General features: G+C 39.7%; 1 pseudogene; it reads right to left on the bottom strand.

The window, feature by feature from the left end:
- Positions 1 to 1,038: 1,038 nt before the first annotated feature.
- LOC149011898 (autophagy-related protein 2-like) lies at positions 1,039 to 8,454 on the bottom strand (annotated as a pseudogene).
- Positions 8,455 to 9,097: the final 643 nt, after the last annotated feature.

Here is a 9,097-nt window from a genome sequence, read left to right as displayed (position 1 = left end):
TTCCCTTTAAAGGGAACCAGCCCGTTTCGTCCGATGAACACGAGAGACAAATGGGCCGATTCCCTTTTAAAGGGAACCAGCCCGTTTCGTATGTGAACACAGAGGCGAAACGGGCCAGTTCCCTTTTAAAGGGAACCAGCCCGTTTCGTCTGATGAACACAGAGAGAAAATGGGCCGATTCCCTTTTAAAGGGAACCAGCCCCGTTCGTCTGATGAACACAGAGATCAAATGGGCCGATTCCCTTTTAACGGGAACCAGCCCGTTTCGTCTGATGAACACAGAGAGCAAATGGGCCTGTTCCCTTTTAAAGGGAACCAGCCCCTTTCGTCTGATGAACACACAGAGCAAATGGGCCGTCTCCCTTTTAAAGGGAACCAGCCCGTTTCGTCTGTGAACACAGAGACCAAATGGGCCGATTCCCTTTAAAAGGGAACCAGCCCGTTTCGTCTGTGAACACAGAGAGCAAATGGGCCGATTCCCTTTAAAAGGGAACCATCCCGTTTCGTCTGTGAACACAGAGAGCAAATGGGCCAATTCCCTTTAAAAGGGAACCAGCCCGTTTCGTCTGTGAACACAGAGAGCAAATGGGCCGATTCCCTTTTAAAGGGAACCATCCCGTTTCGTCTGTGAACACAGAGAGCAAATGGGCCAATTCCCTTTTAAAGGGAACCAGCCCGTTTCGTCTGTGAACACAGAGACCAAATGGGCCGATTCCGTTTAAAAGGGAACCAGCCCGTTTCGTCTGTGAACACAGAGAGCAAATGGGCCAATTCCCTTTAAAAGGGAACCAACCCGCTTCGTTTGTCAACACAGAGAGAAAATACGTTGACGAACTTTAAAAGGGAACCAAGTACTTTCTTCATGAGAACACATACACCAATGGGGTTGGTTCCCATTTCATCCGGAGATCAAAAAGTATCAAATTCCCTGTTACGAAAAAATAAAAAGGGAACTAGCACATTTTCACGTTCATACAAAAGAAAAAATAACACTTTGAATAGGCGAAAATGCCGTTCACATATGAATGTATGCTTTATTTGCATTGTAACAAAAATGCGTGAACCTGTCGGTGCGGCAAGATATTCAATTCACTTGTTAACAAAGAAATTAACCGATCGGACAATGTAGTCAAATACTAATGTGAATGTGTTGTTTCATCTAAGTCCATGTAAGAGAATTTATTTACATTAACTCCGGGGATATAAAAGAAAAGAATCCAGTCAGTGAGAAGGTTTAGTGAACATATTAAAATGGATCCTAGATCAACTCAGAGGGGTAACAACGAATTGCACACATAGAAGAATCAGCTGTGGTGCCTTTCATGGGGTGGTGATTCAACGTGGTGTTGTATCTGGCCACAGAGTGCAACACAAGTGCTGATCAAATATCCACAAGACAAATATTGAACCACATAAGGTTTTCCATGGAGGTTCAACTTTCTCTCCTCTGTGTGTCACCATCAGATTCACCACCTATCATAGAGAAACAAGGTAACCAAGTACTAAATTGTTAGTACACGTAATGAATAGAAAAATCCAATCGATCAAAACAGAATGTGTCCGTATTAAAGAAACGCCTGCAACAACAGAAAGAACATTCTCACCACAATATCAAAGAAGAACATAGTCACCCGGGCCGATTCCCCTGCTGGTAACTGAACATGTGTTAGCAAAAATTGGATTTTATAAATTAGACATATTGGAAGTATCATAATTGTTTCACTATGGCATTGAACATAATGATTTCTTCTATATTTGATAATTAGGTTGCTTTTTAGTTCCTACTTCTTAATACCAGACCACGAAGGATGACAATATTGCATGGCAACAAGGATTCCTGATCAATGCAAGAAAACAAAAGACAATGTGTAACAACTATAATGAAGTCATTGTTGGAGGAAAGGCATGGTTGAAAGGGGTTGGTTCCCTTTAAAAATACGACATTTGACGATGTTGATCCTTGAATAAATATATTGGAGAAAATAAGTGATGCTCCTACTTATCACCCAAATAGTAGATATCATGGTTTACCGCTGAATTAAACAAACTTTGTGAATGACAGACCAAAACTGGCAAGTTTAATGCAGTAATGCGATGAATAAGCTCAACCAATTGAAATAGCAAGAAAAGGGCAAAAAGGCCAACAATCACAATAACCGTTTGGATATTTGAAGATGGGGATAATACAATCCTAAACTGTAAGTTTGTAAGTCAAATAATGACACTAATGTGAGGAATGGATATTGGAACTCCAAATATAGACAACAAATACTAGTCATAATACCAATGATTCAATATTCTCAAGCAGTAGGTGCAGACAATTAGTAGACTGTACAATGAAAAAGAAACATATAAAACCACCTGGAAATAAGGAAGCAATGCCTCTTCTACGATAGCACTCCCACCAAACTGACTGGTCTTCTCTGGAGGCATTTTTGACTCATCAAAATCCTGAGCCACATTTGGAGACTGGTCTATTGATGATCCTTTAACCCCAAAGAAGATGATTAGAAAATCAAGTTGATCTTCATGAAGATGCACTAGCATAGGAAGGAATGCGATGGTTAACCTGGATCGAAAAACCAAAACATAGCCATGCTTCGAAAACTTATAATCGGTTCACTCATCTCTTCGGACAACGAGGTTGGAATCTATATTGTACATCCAAAACTATTGTCATGGTTTTCACTAGGTCATATGGTACTCTATTATTGTTGTAAATGGAATCTGAAATCCAATTACACTAGCACATTAAGGCCAAAAGTTGAAGGTCATAAATCACTACTCTTAATCTAGGGCCTTCTAGGATCAAGATTCCAATTAAAATGCTTCAGGTGTTTTAATGATGCAAAACACAAAACAAGTTCAATTCGAAATAGCCATTACTGTAAACAAGAATCCAATACCAATTCAAGCCATTATTGCACAACAGATTATCTTTCATATGCCAACTACCCCAATCAGGAACATTTAAGTATCTAAGCAAAAGATTTGAAGTAGAGGCTTTCAAGAGAAAACCTACAAAGTTAAGAGCCGCCCAAGATTGATTTTTATATGACATAATGCATTGAAAAATGTATTTAACCATATTAGTTATTGAGATGATGCCTCCAAGGTTCCAATGATGCAAAGTATTTATTATACCGTTTTTATAAAAGGACAAATCAAAAGGACCCCAAAAAAAATTAAACCTCACAAACAGATTGTGAAAGGGATCATGGCCAAAATGGTATTTTGTTTTACGGTTAATGTTATTTACGTCTGTGTTTTCTTCTACGGTCAAACAATTGACTTTTTATGTTACATTTGGCAGGGCTAGGAGTAGAACCAAGGCTAGGGATAGGGACAGGGCAACCTGTCCCGACTTGGCCTAATCAAAGAATATCGAGCGGTTTGGGCTTGCTTGGCTCGTGCGGGTTCGGGAACAAAGACAAGAATTTTAGGCCTTGAGTCAAGGCCGAGGCTGGAATGGGCTTTTAGCTAAGAGCATTTGGGGCTGGATTGGGTTTTAAAAAGCCGGACCAGCCTGTCCTCGTTTGCAGCCCCATATTCATGTTTTTATCATTACTTAAAACCCGGAACCGCTGGTAAATGCCTCAAAAATTGCACTTTACAGATGAAATTTTAAATTAAATATATCCAGCATCAAAGAGGTTAAAAGCTAAGTTGAGAGCAGAGAATAAACGAAAAATCTAAATCTGAACATACCGGTACTCCTCAACAGGAGTAGAAGGATCTGGTATGACAGATTCCAAATCCAACCTGAAAGCTTTGGCAGAGGACTCTCTAGGGTGATCCTTTGAATGATAATCTCCTAAAACCTTCAACATTAAAAGGATAAGCATTATTCAAATGTCTGAATCCTATAAATGAGAGTGTCAGTATAAATTAAACTTCAAGCATAAAATGTCATAGAGCTATACCAACTTCCAGGGTGCTCTCTTGCTGCTATCAAGAAGATGAAAATCCTGAACTGAAAGAGAAAGTTTTGACATGCATATTTCACCATCAGGAAACATATCATACCGAAGATCCATCTTACATAATTCAAGCTCTAAACAAACAGTAGCATCTCTGCCACTTGTATTCATGGTGCTTGTGGTAAGCAGTGCACTCCTCCCTGAGTCATCCCAGTCAGTCCCATCATACATTCGCCACCTCATGCCAATATTCTTGAGAAGTAGTCTTCCCTTTGCCTTGGAGATTCCACCAGAACTTGTAGATGGAACCTCACTTTCTAAGAACTGGAATTCTTCAGGATGGTCACCTACATGTGAAATATGGTTTTCTAAAATTATCAGTGAGGTATCCTGATACCATCCACTACTTCCATTTCCACCTTGGGCCACACTGCTTGATTTGTATCCAGCATTCTGAGGCAAGGACTGGTTGGTTGCAGATAACTCTGATGGAGGGCATGATTCGGATAAGTAATAGCCTTCTCTAAATTCTGGAAAACCCTCACCATGTAGGGATGATGCATGAGGGATTCCCACCCCTCGTCCTGACATTGATTCATTAAAAGATAAACTATGTGAAAAAGCTCCAGCATGACACATATGTAAATCATCTCCAACCAGCGCTCCATCAAGGGAAAAACAGAATTGGGATCCACAGGTATTACATGTGCTTGAACTGATCTTGTCAACATGAAATGCATCCTCACATATCTCATCCATCAGACCCACCACAGAACCACAGTTTGAGTCTAGACTTGAAGCATGGTTTCCGGGGAGGTGATGAGGCAGCAGACGCCTTCGAGAGTATTGTTGTCTCGAAAATCAAATCATCCCTATCAAGTGCCTGCTGAACATCATTCCACCTAGACTGCAAATGCACAACTGATTCATCCACATCAGGTGCAAAAAGGTGCTGCAGTTGAGCAACCAAATGAAGAAGACCAGATGTTGTATCATGGCAAGTCTCCAAGTTAATATGAGATTCAGAACATTCTACTTCCCATAAGAGGCCATTCTTACAGTTTGTTCTCAACATTGCTTCTACAAGTGCCTCCCTAGCCACTTTAACATAACCCATCTTGCGAAGATGTTCCACACTGTAGGTACTTTTAGCATTCTTGGATCCAGATAATGCACAAAGAAGAAGCCCTAGATCTTGCACCCTTATTTTGTAATCACTGTCTATAGAATTTGACGTAGTTTGATTAGAAATATTCAATGAAGCAGCAGCCAACAGACATGCCACATACAGTTCTCCTGACTCTTCACCGGTCACCAAATTTTTTATGTAGGGCTCGTAACTCAAAGCAGCATCCACCAAGTTAAAGGCAAAAGTCACTTCATAAGGTGAATCATCCACAACTGATTCCTTGTTTGAGTTCTTGCTCTGTGTCATCAGAAGGTAAGCTGAAAAACTAGGTTATTGAATTCAACCAATCCAAACGACCACCTGGTGCACCTATTGTACCGCTTCTGATGGTTATAGACGTAATACATTGGAAACTCTGGGGGTCCCAGAAGTGCACAACAGCAGTACCAGCAGAACCAGCAGATAATACATTGGCACCTTCACCATCACCACGGCCAATTGTAGAGTTGCTACAAGAGATTAGCAGAAGCTCCTTAGATGGAGCTCCCGTGATTGAACCCCAAAGTCCACATTCGCCATGGCCCAACCAAACAAAATTTAGCATCACTAATCCCTCCAATATTTGCAACAGATAATAACTCAAACTTCTGTACTTTCAACTTCAAACTATAACAGGAGCCTGGAAGTTCCGTCTGCAAGGAAGATTTTATATCCTCCACCTTATCTTATCCACATCAATCAGTATTTCGACAGATTCACATTCAGCAAGGATCGACAATTGTTCTGCTTCTCTCCTTGGATTGTCACATGGAGCAGCACTGTTATCACTAGCCATGAATGTTAAACCATCTAAAATCTGACTAAGAAGGCAATGTATATCCTTATACTGAGAATTGTTAAGGTGGATTGAAACAGAAGTAAGATGGAAATGCAGGAAAAATGCAGAGCTCAAAATCATCTCTTGTCGTGTATGAGAATGTGTATTCTCCACATCCTTCATAGTGGTTACAGATGCAAATTCAGAACCATAATCCATCACCTTATTTCGACTCATTGAACACTGGGCAGTAGCTAAGGACTGACCCTTCTTCGCCATCCAAGGACCAGTAACAGGACCCTCCTGCCAAGACATAGTAACGCCAGGGATAACGACCTCTCCTGCTAATTACTGAGAAAAACTTATGGGCAGAGAAAGCATGCTTCTGGATGAGTGAGTCATTGCCAATAGGAACTTTACAAGAATTAATGAAATAAAGAAAAATATTCCCAAAGTCCAAATGGATGGAACCAGAAGCCCCAGACGAATCTGCCTTTTGACTGCCATCTTGAATTTTTTCCTTTGTCACTGGTGTACAGAAGTCAATTGCAATAAACTGATCCCAGGAAGTATAGCATCCGAAATTAAGAAAATTGCAATTATTACCTGCAACTATTATTTAATAAGGAAAAGTGGATAGATAAATTCTTGTGAGCACAACAATTACCTGCAAAATGAGAACTGCATCTCCACATTTTGCATTTAGATAGTGTAAACTTTTGTCATCACATTCATGCTTTTGCTCTTCATCATGAAAGGAAAGTACAAGAGAAATCCCATTAACAGTTGCCTTTAGGTTTGTCTCGACATGCTTCTGATCTGCACATGTATATGATAATAAAATAGATAAAGAAATAAATACGCATGGGTTACCCCAGAACAATAATCAAGTGTCACATGTTAAGAACACAGGGACCTCAGGACATAAGATGACAGTGTGGATACCGATATTAGAATGTTGATCAAGAACATACCAGTGGGAATTTGCAATGATCCAGAAGCAAGACTGGATGCAGCAGTTATTGCGCTCAAAACAGAACATGTCAAGTTCCATATACCACTGTTGGCCAATGCTGACTGAGAATTCCTCATTCCATCAAAGCATTCAAAAAATTGATCTATGCTGCAAATAACAGAAAGGCATAATAACTTCTGTTAATAACTCCTCATTGAGGTTATGCTAAACTACCCTTGACTAATACATAAACTACCCTTGACTAGGACTCAGACACTACAACTACTTGATGTATCTTCATGGTAAAATCTAACTTTCTCTTTGGGGTTTGCAAACTAGTCTCAGTTAGGCAGATGGACATTTGCAATTTTCTTTCAAATAATTAAGAGTAACTAAACATATTCAGCTCTAAGGCATATCTACTTAATCACATCATACAAATGGACACTGTTATTTAAATTAAACTTTATAAGCAGAAGGCTGCTAATAAGTTCCTTGCAAATAACATTACCTTATCCTTTTATGATTTGAGGAACTCAATCATTCAGCAAGCTATTTAAAGATTCAGCAAGCTATATAAAGAATCAGAAGAACCATCTGAGTGCTCCGATAAATCCGAAAGCTGCAAGTCTTTTGCAATTTGATCTACGCGCCGACGGATATACCGTACATCACCCCTGAGGATAGCAAATTCTCTCTCAAATCTTGACAATCTAGCTCCATCCGGCTGATCAACACCCTCACCAACCGGTGCTCCTACATTTGCACCCTCTGCTCCTACATCTCCCAATGGTATTCCAAACCGAAAATTACTTGGCGATATTTTTTTGCATCTTTCTTCTTCATCTTCTTCTTCTTCTTCTTCTTCCCCCCACTTCGGAATCCACCGCCGATGATGAATATGATAATGCTCAAAAATGTGTGTCAGCAGTTTGCCATAGGGGAGAGCCCGATTAGGTGCCAATCTAGCGTACTGCATCATTTTCATAATGATGTACGGTAGGTTCAACTTGTTACCTGTATGCACACAATAGGTGACATAAGCTTCAAATGAATTTAAGGTGTCATGGTGACCACTGCGAGGTACAACATTGTGTTGCACAATGTATGCAATGGCGTGCGGAAGTGGTTTCAGCTGCCTCAACTTCACATGCCTCGTGTCACCCGTATAATTCAGCATTATATCCCTATATGTCACATCCACATTAATCAAGTCATCGAACTTCTTCTTAGGCTCCCAGAATACTTTTGCACCTTCATTTGAGATTTGTAGAATCTCAGCTAACTTACAAATATCAAACTTTATTTGCACCCCTTTAACTTTGCTTATGGCTCCAATCTCTTCCCCAACTCCTTGGACAATCAAATTCTTATAAAACTCTTTCACCAAGTCCTCATAACACTTGGTATTTACCTCAAGTATTTTTTCCCAACCGATCTCTCTAAATCTGGCTGCTAGACCTACAGCCTCGAAAGAAGGAATGTCCACTTCCCTTCCTTCAGCTATAGCTTGCTTATTTAATCTTCTGGGATTGCATTGGGGATCATCATCATTGAACCAGCCCCTTTCTTCATCAGCTTCTACCACTGATTTCCCCTTATCCTTTGCCATAGCCTTCCGCTTACGGCCCATATACTACTCCAACTCTAATTGCTGCACATATCAAAAAACATATTGGATAATCAACATTTAACACAAATTAAAGTAAACTATAACAAATTTAACATGCAGCCCTAAACCGTAAAATAATAAACAAAAGGGTCCAACCAAATTTAACACAAATTTAACATGCAGCCCTAAACCGTAAAATAAAAAACTAAATGATAGATGCTTGGCTAATCACATTCAACATGCAAATCCAAACTAATTGGCAGCATAAAACTTCATCAATAATACCAACTCAAACTAATTGGCAGCATAAAACTTCATCAAGCTGCAATAGATGCTGTCTCTAAGGAAAAGACTGTTATGCTAGTCATGCACAAGTGTTATTGACATACTTTTAGAAAGGAAATGTGCCACTAACCACACCTATCAAACAACTGACCCAGGGGTAAACTTGTTCAAGACAAGACTTACAATAAATAGATAAACAAATTGCACCAATTAAACCCACTTGAACAAGGAGACAAATGACAACCCAGATACACCCAGTGACCCTTCATTATACAAGGTCACCGTTCAAAATAGCAGCTCGAAAAATTTAAACTAACCATTCTCTCTACAGATTTACCAATTGAAATGAGAACCATTAAGACACTCTAAAAGTTTACCC

This window comes from Hakea prostrata, chromosome 7 (genome assembly GCF_041222555.1).
Source record: "Hakea prostrata isolate BN-2017 chromosome 7, UWA_Hpros_2, whole genome shotgun sequence".
Taxonomy (NCBI): domain Eukaryota; kingdom Viridiplantae; phylum Streptophyta; class Magnoliopsida; order Proteales; family Proteaceae; genus Hakea; species Hakea prostrata.
The sequence above is the reverse complement of the archived record's forward strand: the minus strand, read 5'-3'. Positions and strand labels throughout refer to the sequence as shown.